General features: G+C 42.4%; 1 pseudogene; it reads right to left on the bottom strand.

Moving 5' to 3' along the window:
- Nucleotides 1-18945, bottom strand: part of LOC111962213 (protein phosphatase 1H-like) — a 57402-nt pseudogene extending 38457 nt beyond the window's left edge.
- Between the last annotated feature and the right edge of the window lie 444 nt (nt 18946-19389).

Below are 19389 nucleotides of genomic sequence, written 5' to 3'. Positions count from 1 at the left end.
TGCATCACTGCCTGGTATGGCAACTGCTCGGCCTCCAACCGCAAGGCACTACAGAGGGTAGTGCGTACGGCCCAGTACATCACCGTGGCCAAGCTTCCTGCCATCCAGGACCTCTATACCAGGCGGTGTCAGAGGAAGGCCCTAGAAATTGTCAAAGACACCACCCACCCAAGTCATAGACTGTTCTCTCTGCTACCGCACGGCAAGTGGTACCGTAGCGCCAAGTCTAGGTCCAAGAGGCTTCTAAACAGCTTCTGCCCCCAAGCCATAAGACTCCTGAACAACTAATCAAATGGCTACTCAGACTATTTGCATTGCCCCCCCTTCTACACTGCTGCTAGTCTTTGTTGTTATCTATGCATAGTCACTTTAATAACTCCACCTACTTGTACATATTACCTCAATTACCTCAAAAGGGTCTGAATACTTATGTAAAATATAATTTCAGTTGTTTTTTTATATATAAATTTGCAAACATTTCTAAAAACCTGTTTTTGCTTTGTCATTATCATCTAACCTGACCTATGCCCAAACTCACTGCTGTCATGTTGACTTGTACCAGACCGTGTCTCTTCTCCTCCCATAGGATCCCTGATGTCTGACAATAACATATATTTGTAGAATGTAAACATTCTGCAATCCCCTCTCTCCTTTGGTGACATGAATAAGGATATTTCATATTTTCAACAAACTCCAATTCCCATGTTAGTCCGTTATAGTTCGTTAAAACAGCTTACAGAAACAAAATACCAACATTTAGTAAAATCTTTGCTAAATATGTTAACTTGAACCTGTTTGCAGCCCAAGTTGTAAGTAACACATGGCTTCAGTGTGGAAATATATACATAGCATTCACACTGATATAGGGGCAAGGCCTACCATAAATTGCATTATGGCTGAGCACGGACATGCCAAACATTGGTCAAAAAGCAAGATTAAATTCACAAAAAAAAAAAAGAGCGAAAAATTCTAATCAAATTCTAAACAAAACAACTTGCTGTAAATAGGTCAAAATAAACTTTGAGGCACCATAATCGCTTCCTGTGGGCATATCATATTAAAACAACGCAGACTATGGAGGGTTTTACACACATCTAAACCTTTCACAGTAGCTGGACAAAGAACCAATATAAAGACAAAGGGAGAATGTCCACTCCCCGTTATACTGCTCCTAAATATACATGTTTTATATACATATTGGAACCATCTGACAGATCACACTTCTTCAGAAGTTGCATTGCATGCGTGCCACGGACATTCTCGCCATAAAGCCAGGACAGTGAATCATTCTAGTAAGTTTGGGTTRAATKAAATTCAATGAAAAACAAGCAAACAATAAATACATGTAAAATGTAATGATATAAAARCGTCAGCATAAAAAAAAAGACACGACGCATTGCTGTTGAACCAGCCTTCGTTGTAGTAGGCCTAGGGTAAGGGTAGCCTACGGAGGGCTTGGGTTTTAAAAATGTGAAACGGAAAACCAAAAATTGTTATGCGGTTCACCAGTATTCACGTCTCTCGTTTCATGATGGGCATGGACACATGTAACCTACATCATGGAGGGGGTTTTAAGCACATCCAAAGCATGGCTAAAATGATGTAGGCCTGTCTACAATACATAGATTAAAAGGGAAGGTCAGCTCACTGTTTTGCTCCTCTAAAAATTGATATTTTAATAAAGCTTTGGTGATTAAGATGCATTTTCAAGCCGTCTCACAAGCCAAACACTTTATCAACAGTCTTGACTAGCCGACTTGATTACATTGGGCAGGACAAAAAWAAAACAGCCTTCATTGAGAGGAGGGGAGGCTATGCTTAGTTTTTAATCCCAAAAAAACTGTGTTTTATGTTTCCAAATACGATGTATACATGCACCAAATCAGATCTTGTTCCATGCGCATATGGGCCGTGTGCGTCACGGCTGGATAGCCTGTTTCCGTTGTAAAATTCATGCCATAACCAACTGTGTTACCGCTAAAACCAGCTTTTGGTTGGTCTTAAATATCCCTACCAGCGCTGCCTAAAATGAGCATTTTGGATCATGTTTTTAAGGACACCCCTCAAATATTTCCACCCCTCTCATCTGAGCGCAAACCTGCTGATGTTAGACAGGTAAATTGCCAAACCTGGCATTAGGGCTGGAAAATGCCAGTGAGACAGTTTTTACATGACAAAATTGCAAACTAAAGTGCATTTGACTCTCGCGCCGCCATAACGCCAGACGAAAATAGAACCTTATGACGGATGTGAGGCTGGGGAATAAGGGTTAGGTTGGTGACCACTAAAGTAGCTGAAAGGCAGTACTGTAGCCTACTAAGTACTGTAGCCTGACACTCGTTTACCAGGCTTATAGGTCGTGCTGGGGAACAGACTATGACTGATGTGAGGGAAGAGAAGAGTCAACAGGTCCTGATGTGACAGAATGGGGGGGGGGGGGGGGGCAAGGGGTTAAGACTAGGTCTGGAGTGTGTGTGGGAAGGGGGGGGGGGGGGTACTCACAGAGTCCTCCCTGATCCCCAGTCCCTCTCCATTGGGCAGGGAGGACCTCCTCCGTGTGGTGGGGGTCATGTTGGGGTGGAGATCCCCCCAGCACTGAGTCTCCTCCTCACCAGCACCACCTCACAGCATGCCTGGTCCTCGTTCAGAAGGCTCTTCCCAGCATTGATCACCCTGTAGAAGGAGAGAAGAGCACAAGAATGTGAGGAGCAGAACCAGACACACACTGTGGGAAAGGTATAGCAGATTTCAATGTAACAATGTGTGGTTTGTGACACCCTACTACAGAATTTTCCAAACTCATCATTACGCTTTGATTATTTGAATCAGCTGTGTATTGATATGGTAAAAAACTAAACATGCACCCCTCGAGTTTGAGAAAGTTTGAGAAACGCTGCCCTAACACATATAGTGCATTCGGAAAGTATTCAGACCCCTTGACTTTTTCCACATTGTTACTTTACGGCCTTATTCTAAAATGGATTAAAGTGCTTGTTTTTCCCTCATCAACCTACACACAATACCCCATAATGACAAAGCAAAAACAGGTTTAAAAACTGAAATATCACATTTATATACGTTTTCAGAACCTTTCCTCAGTACTTTGTTGAAGCACCTTGGCAGAGATTACAGCGTCAAGTCTTCTTGGGTATGACGCTACAAGCATCTCTGCATAGCTATTTTTTTTTCTTTTTCAAGTCTCTCCAGAGATGTTCAAATGGGTTCAAGTCAGTGCTCTGGCTGAGCCACTAAAGGACATTCAGAGACTTGTCCCGAAGCCACTCCTGCATTGTCACGGCTGTGTGCTTAGGGTCATTGTCCTGTTGGAAGGTGACCCTTCAACCCAGTCTGAGGTCCTGAGCTCTCTGGAGCAGGTTTTCAGCAAGGATCTCTCGGTACTTTGCTCTGTTCATCTTTCCCTCAATCCTGACTAGTCTCTCAGTCCCTGCTGCTGAAAAACATCCCCACAGCATGATGCTGCCACCACCATACTTCACTGTAGGCCTGGTGCCAGGTTTCCTCCACACATGAGGCTTGGCATTCAGGCCAAAGAGTTCAATCTTGGTTTCATCAGATCAGAGAATCATGTTTCTCATGGTTTGAGAGTCTTTAGGTGCCATTTTTCAAACTCCAAGCATGCAGTCATGTGCCTTTTACTGAGGAGTGGCTTCCGTCAGGCCACTCTACCACAAAGGCCTGATTGGTGGAGTGCTGCAGAGACGGTTGTCCTTGTGGAAGGTTCTCCCATCTCACAGAGGAACTCTGGAGCTCTCTCTCAGAGTGACCATCGGGATCTTGGTCACCTCCCTGACCAAGGCCCTTCTCCCCCGATTGCTCAGTTTGGCCGGGCGGCCAGCTCTAGGAAGAGTATTGGTGGTTCTAAACGTCTTGGAGGCCACTGTGTTCTTGAGGAACTTCAATGCTGCAGACATTTTTTGGTACCCTTCCCCAGATCTGTGCCTCGCTTCAAGAAAAAAATAAAAGAACATCTAATGCGATATACCATATGACTGGACAGGAAATAAAAAGTATCAACTGAATGTTAAATGTGTCCCTGTCAGGTGTTTTAATTGTCTGTATTGTCTACTTGTTTAATGTTTGTGAAGTCTTGATTTATGGTTGTTTGTAATGTCTTGCTAATTGGTGTTGGACCCCAGGAAGATTAGCTCGCGTTACAGCATTAGCTAATGGGGATCCTAATAAAAATTACAATCCTGTCTTGGAGCACTACGGAAAATTCCTTCGATCTAATAGCATGGTTTTTGCACTGACATGCACTATCAACTGTGGGACCTTGTATAGACAGGTGTGTGCCTTTCCAAATCATGTCCAGCAATTGAATTTACCACAGGTGGACTCCAAGTTGTTGAAACATCAAGGATGATCAATTGAAACAAAAAAAAGCAAAAGGTCTAAATACTTAAAGTATTTCTTTTTTATTTAAGGAATTTGCAAACATTTCTAAAAACCTGTTTTCGTTTTGTCATTATGGTGTATTGTGTGTAGATTGATGAAAAAAAATTATTTAATCCATTTTAGAATAKGGCTGTAACATAACAAAATGTGGAATATACTTTCCAAATGCACTGTACATATAAAAAGACCTGGGCAAATAATTTCCATCGTACATGAAGGACTGGGCCGCAGAGAAATCTGAACTAATGGACACATTTTGTCTGCTTTTGTCCAGTCTAGACTCCAGTGTTACAAAATATGAACATTTACTTTTCACATGCACTAGCCTCGGCTTCCATTGCAAATGGCAATGAAAACATTCATGGCAGGGTATGTACATTAGTTGTTACATAATCTGTACTTGAGGGTTTGTTATAATGAACTGACTGATAAGAGAGACAAAGCAGGGCTCCATTCTCTAGTCTCAGCTGACTACAGACACACTGGAGAGAACAGGACATTGGCAGGCAATTGGCAGGAAGAGAAGCTGAAATTCACAGTCAGATCACTGATAATTGGTCTCCTTGTAAGGCTTTTACAAAATGGGTGATCTCCCAGGACCCTATAGACTCAAATCATAGAGCCCTCACAGTGGCAAAAGACCTGTAGTAAAGTGATAGCGCTCTAATGAACTGTTTTCATTGGTAAGCACTGGTGTGCTCCCAATTTAAAAAGGTGAAGAGCACCAAACAGTATAGGAGCAAGAGACTAGGCTTAAAATACTAATCCTACCTCAAACAAATATCCTAGCTATCCAATTCCTTTCTTTCATTTTAAACCATACTGGGCAAGTTACCAGGTTGTTAGAGCCCATGATACTAGGTTTGAATAGCTAAATTGGTGCGCAGAGCTTGATTCAATGGTTTAATTATTGTATGGGCCATATACAGTAGAGGTCGACCGATTATGATTTTTCAACGCCGATACCGATTATTGGAGGACCCAAAAAAGCCGATACCGATTAAAAGGATTTTTTTTWAATAAAAAATAAATAAAAAATAGGCAATTTAAAAAAAATGTTTTATAATAATGACAATTACAACAATACTGAATGAACACTTATTTTAACTTAATATAATACATCAATAAAATAAATTTAGCCTCAAATAAATAAACATGTTCAATTTGGTTTAATTAATGCAAAAACAAAGTGTTGGAGAAGAAAGTAAAAGTGCAATATGTGCCATGTAAGAAAGCTAACGTTTAAGTTCCTTGCTCAGAACATGAGAACATATGAAAGCTGGTGGTTCCTTTTAACATGAGTCTTCAATATTCCCTGGTAAGAAGTTTTAGGTTGTAGTTATTATAGGAATTATTGGACTATTTCTCTCTATACGATTTGCATTTCATATACCTTTGACTATTGGATGTTCTTATAGGCACTTTAGTATTGCCAGTGTAACAGTATAGCTTCCGTCCCTCCCCTCGCTCCTACCTGGGCTCGAACCAGGAACACATCAACAACAACCACCCTCGAAGCAGCGTTACCCATGCAGAGCAAGTGGAACAACTACTCTAAGTCTCAGAGCGAGTGACGTTTGAAACGTTATTAGCGCGCACCCCGCTAACTAGCTAGCGATTTCACATCGGTTACACCAGCCTAATCTCGGGAGTTGATAGGCTTGAAGTCATAAACAGCGCAATGCTTGAAGCATTGCAAAGAGCTGCTGGCAAAACGCACTAAAGTGCTGTTTGAATGAATGCTTACGAGCATGCTGGTGCCTACCATCGCTGAGTCAGACTGCTCTATCAAATCATAACGAGCCTTAGGTCATTAATATGGTCGAATCCGGAAACTATCATCTCGAAAACAAAATGTTTATTCTTTCAGTGAAATACGTTACCGTTCCGTATTTTATCTAACGGGTGGCATCCATAAGTATAAATATTCCTGTTAAATTGCACAACCTTCAATGTTATGTCATAATTACGTAAAATTCTGGCAAATTAGTTCGCAACGAGCCAGGCGGCCCAAACTGTTGCATATACCCTGACTCTGCGTGTAATGAACGCAAGAGAAGTGACACATTTTCACCTGGTTAATATTACCTGCTAACCTGGATTTCTTTTAGCTAAATATGCAGGTTTAAAAATATATACTTCTGTGTATTGATTTTAAGAAAGGCATTGATGTTTATGGCGGCCCAAACTGCTGCATATACCCTGACTCTGTTGCAAGAGAAGTGACACAATTTCCCTAGTTAAAAGAAATTCATGTTAGCAGGCAATATTAACTAAATATGGAGGTTTAAAAATATATACTTGTGTATTGATTTTAAGAAAGGCATTGATGTTTATGGTTAGGTACACGTTGGAGCAACGACAGTCCTTTTTCGCGAATGCGCATCGCATCGATTATATGCAACGCAGGACACGCTAGATAAACTGGTAATATCATCAACAATGTGTAGTTAACTAGTGATTATGATTGATTGATTTTTATAAGATAAGTTTAATGCTAGCTAGCAACTTACATTGGCTTCTTACTGCATTCGCCTAACAGGCAGGCTCCTCGTGGAGTGCATTGTAAGGCAGGTGGTTAGAGCGTTGGACTAGTTAACCGTAAGGTTGCAAGATTGAATCCCCGAGCTGACAAGGTAAAAATCTGTCGTTCTGCTCCTGAACAAGGCAGTTAACCCACCGTTCCTGAAAATAAGAATGTGTTCTTACTGACTTGCCTAGTTAAATAATGGTGTACATTGTTTTGTTTTTTAAATCGTCCAAATCGGTGTGCAAAAATACAGATTTCCGATTGTTATGAAAACTTGAAATTGGCCCCAATTAAATCGGCCATTCCGATGAATCGGTCGACCTCTGACCTCTACAGTGTAGGGTTTCAGTGTTCACTAAATTACCATACACCTGTTTCACATTGAAACTCACCCAACACCTTCATCAAAGTGACACTGGTCTGATACATGCAATAACAGGCCTAATCTTTCGTTTGTCTGAAAATCTGTTTAACCAGAAACTGTCTTATTGTCAGACAGACATGTTTGGCATTGCACTGACATCCACCTCAGCAGAGTTTCCCATAGAGGAATAGAGAAGATACGGTAATGAATGATCCCTTTGTGTTTGAGCCCAGACTGTCTGAGGCTGAGCCGGAACCCCGACCACAACAAGTGTTACACTTGAGCGTTAAGAAGTCTTTAATCTCTGATCTGAGCGGAATGGGCAACCATGCACTGGCCTAAGAGATGAAGAGTTTCAAGTTTATTCGCCATGTGCACAGGATACAACAGGTGTAAAACAGTAGTGACATTTTTACCTTAAGAACTCTTTCCCCAACAATGCAAAGATAATAATAATAAAAACAAGATTAAAGAAACATGAGAATGCAAGTATATAAAAAGGTCAGTGCCAGTACCTTATTCAATGTGCAGGGGTACTGGAGAGGTTGAGGTGGGTTTATAAATAATATTTAAAAAATGGCAGTAGGATATACAAATAAACAGCTGAAAAGTGACTGGTAACAGGAATATATACACATTTTCATTGTAATATAGTAAATGGTACTATATACAATACCGGTCAAAAGTTTTAGAACACCTACTTATTCAAGAGTTTTTCTTTATTTTTAGCATTTTCTACATTGTAGAATAACAGTGAATACATCAAAACTATGAAATAACACATATGGAATCATGTAGTCACCAAAAAAAGTTTATTATTCTACAATGTAGAAAATAGTAAAAATAAAGAAAAACGCTTGAATAAGTAGGTGTCATAAAACTTTTGACAAGTAGCGTACATGTACACAGGCTTAATAGTGACCAGTAGCAGGATAAATAGTTAATAACGAATGGTAATGACAATCAATAATCATTGGACAGCAGCTTAATGGATTAATACATCTAATCAATATTCATTTTAGCAGCAGCGTAGGTTGTGTCTGAGTGGGTAGAGACCTGTAGATGGGCATAGTTGTTAGCCTTATGGCCAGGGGAAATAAACTATTTAGGTGTCTGTTGGTCTGAGCCTTGGCCTTGATGCACCGGTACCACCTGCCGGACGGGAGCATGGAGAACAGCCTTTTCTTAGACGGCGCCGGAGAAGATGGCTGACGTTTTACGTGCTCCTCCTATTTTGTACGTTACGTTGCTGCTACCATCTCTTATGACTGAAAATAACTTCTGGACAGTGATCACTCACCACTAACTGGCAGAAGCTTTTTTTCCCATTAACGAGTCTGACGAGCCCGACGTGAACAACATACTCCTTTCCCGCGAACAGGCCCAAATCCCCGTCATTTGCTTCAAGACGACGAGAAGAAGATAAAAACGGGGTCGGGCTGCTTTCAGAGAATTTGTAGGCGATCGAATAAACCTTCCGTTCTACTAGCTGACGTGCAATCATTGGGAAATAAAATCGACGACCTATGAGGAAGATTAAACTACCAAAGGGACATTCAAAACTGTAATATCTTATGCTTCACGGAGTCGTGGCTGAACAACGATGTATCGGCAGGATAGAACAGTGGCGTCTGGTAAGACAAGGGGCGGCGGACAATGCATATTTGTAAACAACAGCTGGTGCATGATATCTAAGGAAGTCTCAAGGTTTGTTCGCCTGAGGTAGAGTATCTCATGATAAGCTGTAGACCACACTATCTACCTAGAGAGTCATCTGCATTTTTAGTAGCTGTCTACATACCACCACAGACCGATGCTGGCACTAAGACTGCACTCAATGAGCTGTATTCCGCCATGAGCAAACAGGAAAATGCTCATCCAGAGGTGGCGCTCCTAGTGGCTGTGGATTTTAATGCAGGGAAACTTAAATCTGTTTTACCAAATTTCTATCAGCATGTTAAAATGTGCAACCACTGGGAAAAAAGCTCTCGACCACCTTTACTCCACACACAGAGGCGCGTACAAAGCACTCCCTCGCCCTTCATTTTGGCAAATCTGACCATAATTCTATCCTCCTGATTCCTGCTTACAAGCTAAAATTAAAAGCAGGAAGAACCAGTGACTCAGGCAATAAAAAAAGTGGTCAGATGAAACAGATGCTAAGCTACAGGACTGTTTTGCTAGCACAGACTGGAATATGTTCCGGAATCCTTCCTATGGCATTGAGAAGTACACCACATCCGTCATTGGCTTCATCAATAAGTGCATGGATGACGTCGTACCCACAGTGACCATACGTACATATCCCAACCAACATCCGCACTGAGCTAAAATGCTAGAGCTGCAGCTTTCAAGGAGAGGGACTCTAACCCGGAAGCTTATAAGAAACCCCGCTATGCCTTCCAACAAACCATCAAACAGGCAAAGTGTCAATACAGGACTAAGATCGAATCATACTACACTGGCTCCGATGCTCGTCAGATGTGGCAGGGCTTGCAAACCATTACAGACTACAAAGGCAAGCACAGCCGAGAGATGCCCAGTGACACGAGCCTACCAGACGAGCTAAACTACTTCTATGCTCGCTTCGAGGCAAATAACACTAAAACATATATGAGAGCACCAGCTGTTCCGGAGGAATGTGTGAACACACTCTCCGCAGTTGATGTGAGTAAGACCTTTAAACAGATCAACATTCACAAGGCCGCAAGGCCAGACGGATTACCAGGACGTGTACTACGAGCATGCGCTGACCAACTGGCAAGTGTCTTCACTGACATTTTCAACCTCTCCCTGTACGAGTCTGTAATACCAACATGTTTTAAGCAGACCACCATAATGTCTGTGCCCAAGAACACTAAGGTAACCTGCAGAAATGACCACCGACCTGTTGCACTCACATTTGTAGCCATGAAGTGCTTTGAAAGGCTGGTCATGGCTCACATCAACACCATTATCCCAGAAACCCTAGACCCAATTTGCATACCGTCCTAACAAATCCACAGATGATGCTATCTCTATTACACTCCGCACTGAACTTTTCCCACCTGGACAAAAGGAACACCTATGTGAGAATGCTATTCATTGACTACAGCTCAGCGTTCAACACAATAGTTCCCTCAAAGCTTATCAATAAACTAAAGAACCCTGGGACTAAACACCTCCCTCTGCAACTCGATCCTGGATTTCCTGATGGGCCAACCCCAGATGGTAAGGGTAGGTAACAACCCATCCGCCACGCTGATCCTCAACACAGGGGCCCCTCAGGGGTGCGTGATCAGTCCCCTCCTGTACTCCCTGTTCACTCATGACTGCATGGCTAGGCACGACTCCAACACCATCATTAAGTTTGCCGATGACACAACAGTGATTAGGGGCCTGATCACCAACAACGATGAGACAGCCTATAGGGAGGTCAGAGACCTATCCGTGTGGTGCCAGGACATCAACCTCTCCCTCAACGTGATCAAGACAAAGGAGATGATTGTGGACTACTGGAAAAGGAGTACCGAGCACGCACCCATTCTCATCGACGGGGCTGTAGTGGAGCAGGTTGAGAGCTTCAAGTTCCTTGGTGTCCACATCACCAACAAACTTACATGTTTTTTATTTAACTATGTAAATAAGAACAAACTCTTATTTACAATTACAGCCTACCGGGGAAGAGTGGGTTAACTGCTTTGTTCAGGGGCAGAACGATAGATGTTTACCTTGCATTTGGAACCGTCCGTGTCCTTTCACACTAATCACACCAAGACAGTCGTGAAGAGGGTACGACAGAACCTATTCCCCCTCAGGAGACTGCAAAGATTTGGCATGGGTCCTCAGATCCTCAAAAGGTTCTACAGCTGCACCATGGAGAGCATCCTGACTGGTTGCATCACTGCCTGGTATGGCAACTGCTCGGCCTCCGACCGCAATGCTCTACAGAGGAAGTGCGTACGGCCCAGTACATCACTGGGGCCAAGCTTCCTGCCACCCAGGACCTCTATACAAGGCGGTGTCAGAGGAAGGCCCTAAAAATTGTCAAAGACCCCAAGAAGCTTCTCAACAGCTTCTACCCCCAAGCCATAACACTCCTGAACATTTTATCAGATGGCTACTTTGACAATTTGCATTGCTCCCCCTCCCTTCTTTTACACCATTGTTATTCTCTGTTATCTATGCATAGCCACTTTAATAACTCTACCTACATGTACATATTACATCAATTACCTCGACTGGTCGGTGCCCCCGCACATTGGCTCTGTACCAGTACTGCCTGTATATAGTCTCACTATTGTTATTTTACTGCTGCTCTTTAAACTACTTGTTACTTTTATTTCTTATTCATATTTTTTAAACTGCATTGTTGGTTAGGGGCTTGTAAGTAAGCATTTCACTGTAAGGTCTTCTTCACCTGTTGTATTCGGCGCATGTGACTAATACAATTTGACGTCTCGGGTGGCTGGAGTATTTGTTAATTTTTCAGGCCTTTCTCAGACACCGCCAGGCATGTGATTGTTGCATTTGGTTTGTTATCTCGTTCCACTTCCTCTACACTTGGGCCTCACTTGCTCTGTCTGACCTTAATAGATCCGAATGCATTTGGAACCGTCAGTGTCCGTTTGCTTGGTCCTAATAACGGGACAGTGGATCTGTTCCAATATCCACAGTCCACACTAGCATAGCACTAGCACTTAGAAACAAAGTCAATGTATTGGACACTACTAAGTGTGCGCTAGTGCGGATATGGGGATATGGGAACGTAGCCAGTGATGCTCGGGCCTTGACAGTTAGGCAGTAGAATAGTACAACCAAAGTGCATGTGAAGGGTGTGATTATTGTGCAACCACAGTCATTGTCAGAAGCCAGCCAACACAGTGCAGAGAAGAGCAAATCAACAGCCCTCACGCTGAAATTTGCATCTGAGGAGAAGTATGATTCTCTCATCACCAATAATCTTACCTCACAAGCAGACATTGATCATTAATCAGAATAGACATCTCTTACTAGTCCTCTCTTATAGACGCGGTAAAGATGTCAATAGTACGTAGACCGTGGGGGATAGAAGGAGGATGCCAGATTAGGGTTGGGTGGAATCCAGATTTTCATACCGTCCTTCTCTCATCCCTGGATTTACGGTATTACCTGCTTAGTACACAAGGGGGCTCCCCCCAAAAAATCAAAAGCCTATTGGGTGTCTGTTGCATGAAACTAAGAAAATTAGCAGAAGTAATAGAGAATTTCTATGGAGGCTGCTAGCTAAAGAGTGCAAACGAAAATAAAAACAAATTCATAATGTTAGACATATAGGTAGGAGCTACTGAAAGTCATTTTTGGTGACTTTGGACATTTACAATCGAATGTGAATGAGAGACATTCTGCAAATGAACAAAGTTGAAGCATGCTTGTCTTAAGGAAGAACAGTACTAGCTCTGAAGCAGCATGTGTACATGCTGTGTCTGTGTGGAGTCTGGAGCCGCAGCTTCGGAGAAGAGGGGGCAGGCGATCAGAGAAGAGAAAAAAACAAGAAAATGAAGAGCAGTGGCAGCTGCAGCTGCACAGATAACTCATCCAAAGGGCTTTGACTTGATGGCAGAAAGATACCTCTATATGATGCCTCGTCTCCTTATCTAAGTAAGTGGCTGAATTAATAACTAGCAAGTTAAACTTAGGGGTCGCGTTAAAACCTTAGAATGAATCCAGCTACATTTCCTATGATAAACATTAGAAACACCCTGTGTATACAAAACATTAAGAACACCTGCTGGGGGGTAGATCAGCTTTAATATTGCATATTGATAGAAGCCACAATCTATGTAATCATCCGCCTCATTTCCAATCCCCCATTTATATATTCTCCTTCTTTATGATTTTCCCCTAAAACTAAAACCCCTCCCCTAATTGGAGTAAACTAGAGGGGTTGGGTTAAATGCGGAAGGCATTCAGTTGTATAACTGACTAGGTATCCCCCTTTCCACTTCCAGCTTATAAATACTACATACATTTCATGGACAGTATATTTTACATGAGTTATCTTTTGTTTGTTTTTAGTCCCAGCCTTGAGCTACCCTCAACCCCTCCCATCTATCTCTGAAGACCATCCATTTCTAGCTGCCATATATCTTTCCACTGTGCTGTTTCACAATAGTCCTTTCTATTCTCAGAGTTACTACAGATTCTAAATGAAAGATAAACACCTGCTCTTTCCATGACAGACTGGCCAGGTGAATTCAGGAAAAAGTTATGATCCATTATTGATGTCACTTGTTAAATCTACTTCAAATCAGTGTAGATGAAGGGGAAGAGACAGGTTAAAGGAGGATTTTTAAGCCTCGAGACAATTGAGACATGGATTGTGTATGTGTGCCATTCAGAGGGTGAATGGGCAAGACAAAATATTGAAGTTCCTTTGAACAGTGTATGGTAGTAGGTACCAGGCAGTTTGTGCCAAGAACTGCAACCTTTCTGGGGTTTTCCACGCTCAACAGTTTCCTGTGTGTATCAAGAATGTGCCACCACCCAATGGACATACAGCCAACTTGACAGAACTGTGGGAAGCAGTGGAGTCAACATGGGCCGGCATACCTGTGAAATGCTTGACACCTTGTAGAGTCCATGCCCCGACCAATTGAGGCTGTTCTGACGATACAACTCAATACTAAGAAGGTGTTCCTAATGATTGCCATGCATCGTTTTTTTGCTAAAAATACCTTGCTTTTCATTGTAAGTTCATTTACTTGTGGCTGCCAGCTAAATAGCGTTGCACTTCAGTTGTCATCTGATGAAAATTAAGCAATTTTCTGCCAAATGTGTTGCACTAATGTATTTTCTGTGAAGTAAAACTGGTTGCACGCCTCTGATCACTCTATATAAAAAGAAAATATAAAAAAAGTGACTTTCAATATAAAAACGTCAATACTCACCTGCTCCTGCTTTCTACAAAATATGAACATTTATTGAAAAACTTCAAAATAAATAGTTAGAATTGAAAAACCACCCCGTGGCCCTTTCCAAATACCCCGGGATACACGGTATACCGCCCAAGCATTTGCCGGATTGGTGCACATTCAACAAATCTGATCTAACAAAGTGGATATTTGTCAAATCAATCATGATTGATGTATTGTAACAGGTCCACAATCTAATTAATAAAGTCAGATTTTGATATATTTGGTTGTTTTTCAATGTATAAGATTTAGAACACTCCAGTCCTCGGGGGCCGGAGGTGTCACTTTTTCAACATCCCTAGCAAACACAGCTGATTAAACTAATTGCATTCTAAACTGAAGATCATGATTGGTTGATTATTCGAGTCAGGTGTGTTAGCTAAGGCAAAAGTGTGACACCAATCAGGCCCCCGAGGACTGAAGTTTCACGTCTCTGATTTAGAAGTGGTCCCGTTTCAGGTTTAGAAGAAATAACTGCTAACTCCCGTTTATATAAGCTGGTAGCATAGAGAAAACGGTGGTGGTCAGAAGTCATTTAACTGTAATGCAGTTGATTGGTGATGATGACATGAACATGTATTGGGGTTGAAAAAGCATTACACTCCCGATTTTCACCTCAACATAGTGTGTAATACATAAACAATACATAAACAAAAGCCTAAATGTAAGCACATTTTGCTGGGGGCAAAGAGGCGATTCGGGATCTTTCCCACACGCGTTTCCATGGCCTTTCCATTGTTTTTGGTCAAGTTCCATCTCTTACATTCTGATTACGTTGTCAGGATCTATTTAACACAAAAAGGCACAATTGATTGATCATTCTAACCCAACGTAAGTGACTGATCACATTCAAATCATTATATTAGGAGAAGAGAACATATGACTCTGATCCAGTTCCTGTGTATGGTCGACAATATGAACTGAAACCACTCATTTCCTTGTGGCCATCTAAGTTACCCTGCTACTGGCACCCTTACAAGATAGAAAGACAAACACGTGCTACTACATCATGTGATTGCCCACTATCCAAGTGTGTACAGTGATGTGCACTTCTCTGTGACATTCACTTAGATATGCATGTCTGCCACCCTCCAGTCATCACATTAGCAGTGTTCATTCTACACAGACACATATTGACTAATGTATTGGTCCTCTTCCATTCAGTTCATGAGTACTATGTAGCTGCAGGACAGGAAGAGGGAGGGAGGGAGGGACAGAGAGAGAGCCATAGCGATAGATAGACAGTCATATAAAAGGGGGTGAGTAGACTTCATGTAGGCCTACGGAGGGGAACATGAGTAAGAGAAAGAGAGGTGGGGACATAGAGAGAGCAGGACTCTGCCCTTCTGAAATGTTGGCGCTCACAGGACCTGACAGCAGACCAGGAGAAAGTGTGCAAAGCGGCCAGGTCAGGGGAGGATTGTTGTAGTGCCACTTCTATTCTTCCGCCACCCATCGCCAATCTGTGAAATACAACAACTCGAGTCCAGCTCTTATAACGCAGCCTCTGACTATGTTATATCACAGTTAAGAGGGTGATTCCTTGGCACGGGACACTGTTCTCAGTGGAGATCACATCATCTTAATATGGGCCTGGCTGCTGGCTGAGAGGGGAGGGAGGGGACAGATCTCACCACAACAACAGAGCCTGCTGGTCAACCAGCTGTTGACAAATCCACAGCAGTGTAGCAGTGCCATCCCTACACAGACAGCTGGGAGAAGCATGTCAGCCATAGCCTGACGGACTAGATTACACGCCACTCTGATAATAAAAGCAATCTAGCGCTGTGCTGCATGCATGCTGAGTAGGTGCTGAATGACCACGGTTGTCCAAATTTGGCTGCTAGTCCTTTTTTCATTCTTGTGATGGAAGCCTAAGGGAATGCACAGATATCACAGTTAACATTCAACGGTCGAGGGATGCAGACTGGAAGGTTTGTTTGTTTAGGAGGAACACAGCAGCCCCAATATAAAACTTTTTTTTTTTTTTACTTTGAAGTTCAAAACATTACCATCTTCAACATCACCACTGTGCGGCAGATCCGAAGGGTCCCTGGTTCGAATCCCCGAGCCGACTAGGTGAAGAATCTGTCGATGTGCCATCGAGCAAGGCACTTATTCATAGCAATTAGGGTTAAGAGTGTCTGCTAAATGACTCAAATGTAAAATGTTAGGCAGTATCTTGTACTTTGCTGCACTGGGGGAAAATGTTATGCTCATTTGTGACATTGAGGTGGATTTGTGCCAGTATCCAACTTGAGATGGAGAAGCATGTGCACATCTAAATTGGGTTCATCGTCAGGACACGGGAGTTAAAGTTGTAACAACAGATGCAGAACGAGAGCCCTTCTTCCTGCACAAAGTATACTTGTATTGCAAATGGCTAAATGTACCCTATTATCACAATGTGTCATTCTACCAGAGCTGAAAAGAAACTGAAAACTCAGGAGGATCGATGGACAGATTAAGCTTGAGGAAAATAAACAAGTATTTAAATGGCTGACAGGGAACAGAACAGACTTCAAAGTCATTTTTCCACTTCCCATCTTGGCACAATCCACACCTGTGTCTCTCTGTGAACACATAATGTCTCATTTAGGTGGGTCTGAAAATGCAGTGTCCTTCACCAATCAATGACAAATATAGCTGCTTCAGAAGAATGACATGCGTATAACGTGCGTTTCAAGTTATTCTCCGTGCCTTCTCCTCCACACAATTAGCATTTCATTGGCATTTGAAATAGTAAAAAACATTTCATGATTTGTTTCATTTAAAAAAAATGTATATAGCAGCACAGACTACTCTCTTCATTGAAGCACTGAACAAGTTAGCTTTTTCATAAGGCAACCTGCAGCAGTAACTGTTGCTTTTACAGTGTGGTTTAACAGTGTGTGCAAAGGAAAGTGTTTATGAACCCATGTCCTGAAACTATCCACAACCCCATGATAGAATCTGCCTGTGCACTCGAAATGGGGCATGCATAAATAATGAAACTGTAAAGGGAAGTGATAATCCATCATCCCCTGACAGACACAAGGATATATAGCATGGCAAAGCAACTATTAAATGCCATTATAGTTCACATGTAGGCCTAACTCATGGTACTGAAACTACAACTAGTTGCACTATATCCATCATAATATTTTAGCCATGATGCACAATGGCATGCAACAGTATATTGTAGGGCTAGGTGGTGTAGCAGACAGCAGGTATGGTATGGGTAAATGCTATAGCAATAGGATACTAAAGCATCTTTCTGTTGTGTCACAACAACATTTCCATGCAAATGTCATTTAGTAGCCTAAATAGAAACCGTGTTCATCTCTGTTTGCGTTTCATACATCAAGGGGCAACTTTTGCACCCACTGGTGAGATATATATTTACTGTTCATTTTACTTTTGTATATGATCTACTTCACTTGCTTTGGCAATGTTAACATATGTTTCCCATGCCAATAAACCCCCTTGAATTTAATTAGAGGCTATGCTGACAGACCGTATAGCCCAGGGATGGGCTACTTCCGTCCTCGGGGCTGGGGAGCTGTCACCTTTTTCCTCATCCCTAGAAAGCATAGCTGATTAAAAGTAATTATGTTCTAAACTGATGATTAGTTGATAATTGGAATCAGGTGTGTTAACTGGCGTTGAGGCAAAAGTGTGACAACAATCAGGCCCCCGAGGACTAGAGTTGCCCATCCCTGGAATAGCCTATTCACATGGAAATAAATGGCGCTAATTATTATGTTTATGTTTCTGACTCTGGTCCAGGGAGCGTGCTGAACCTACCGCTTTAAATGCTGCTATAGCTTGCTACGACTTAAAGATGGACGCATACTTACTCTGCATAACCAGTGGCCCATGGCAGCCTCTTCGTCTCTTTCAGAATGAGGATCGGCCGAGAAATATGATCCGCCGAGCACTCGATTTCATCCGGTGACAGTCCCAGAAACTCCGGTCTTGTGTACGGATATTTCAGCGGTAAATCGGGGCCACCGAAATGGTCAACGTTTGAACTGCCAGCCATCATACCTCCCATAAAATTGGCCACAGCTGATTTCATCCGTGTGAGCATGTTCTTGCCGCAGCGTGTCAGGGCGATGGTAATGTGCGGGTCCCCTTGCCCGGAATATCACCTTGGCTCGGCGGCGCGTTTTGCGGACCGCAACAGTTCAGATATGCCCCTCTCTCTCTCTCTCTCTCATATTCAGACGCGGAAACAAACTCATGATGAGCACAGTCATGTGACAAACCGGTTGTTTTCTGGATTTGGTTGCACAGCCATCGCGCTGTGATCAGTTTAAACGATTAGCAGCACGTCAGGCAGTAGGTCAAAGGTAGGCTAGTTGTTATCCTGGAATGCCGTCCAGTGGCAGGTACACTACAAAAGCATATAAGGAGTCACTTCAATCCAACGTTTGCTTGCCCTCTGAAGTGCTCCTTGCTCATACCCTCGAAATAGGGTAAGTGCAGTCAGCTGACACATACATCCTCTTTGGAGTGGCCTAGTCAGTCTCCTTTTCTGTCTGACAAAGCATTTTCAGTTCATTCTATTTCACATTCTATCTCCCACATGCCCTTCTCAGACATTTCCAAGTTATCGCATTTGTGTATAGGAATAGAACGTCCAATTACAGTAGGGACTATGCCTATGTGTCAACTGCAGTGGAATAACCTAACCAGAAAATGAGGGGTATTTCACACCGAATTGGTTTGGAACGGGTTTTCCAAACTCTGGCGAATTTCCCCCCCTAGGTCTGTTCGTTGGAACTGATGTGAGCACTCTATCTGCACTCGGGAGCGCAATAAAAACACACCGTGGTTCGCTCAAAAAGGGTGGTCTCGGTCCCATCCCATACCTACAATGGTGCTTTTCCCTGCAGGTAAGAACAAAGTCTGGACCAAACACAGGAAACCCACCTAGCAAAATGTCGAAAACACAACTATGTCCGATGTCCAATCTATGTTCGGTTTTAGTGGAATGTGAAAGTTTAAAATAGATATTCAAAACAAGTTAATTTCAATGTACTTGCAGAATATACACATGGATGCAGTATAACAAATTGGTCTATGAATTTTTTAAATTAACATTCATACATCACTCCGGTATTTACACACAGTATTTATTTTCAACAATTCAAGTGCTAGTT

Source organism: Salvelinus sp. IW2-2015, linkage group LG4q.1:29 (assembly GCF_002910315.2).
Source record: "Salvelinus sp. IW2-2015 linkage group LG4q.1:29, ASM291031v2, whole genome shotgun sequence".
Lineage (NCBI taxonomy): Eukaryota > Metazoa > Chordata > Actinopteri > Salmoniformes > Salmonidae > Salvelinus > Salvelinus sp. IW2-2015.
This window is presented reverse-complemented; position numbering and strand designations above follow the sequence as displayed.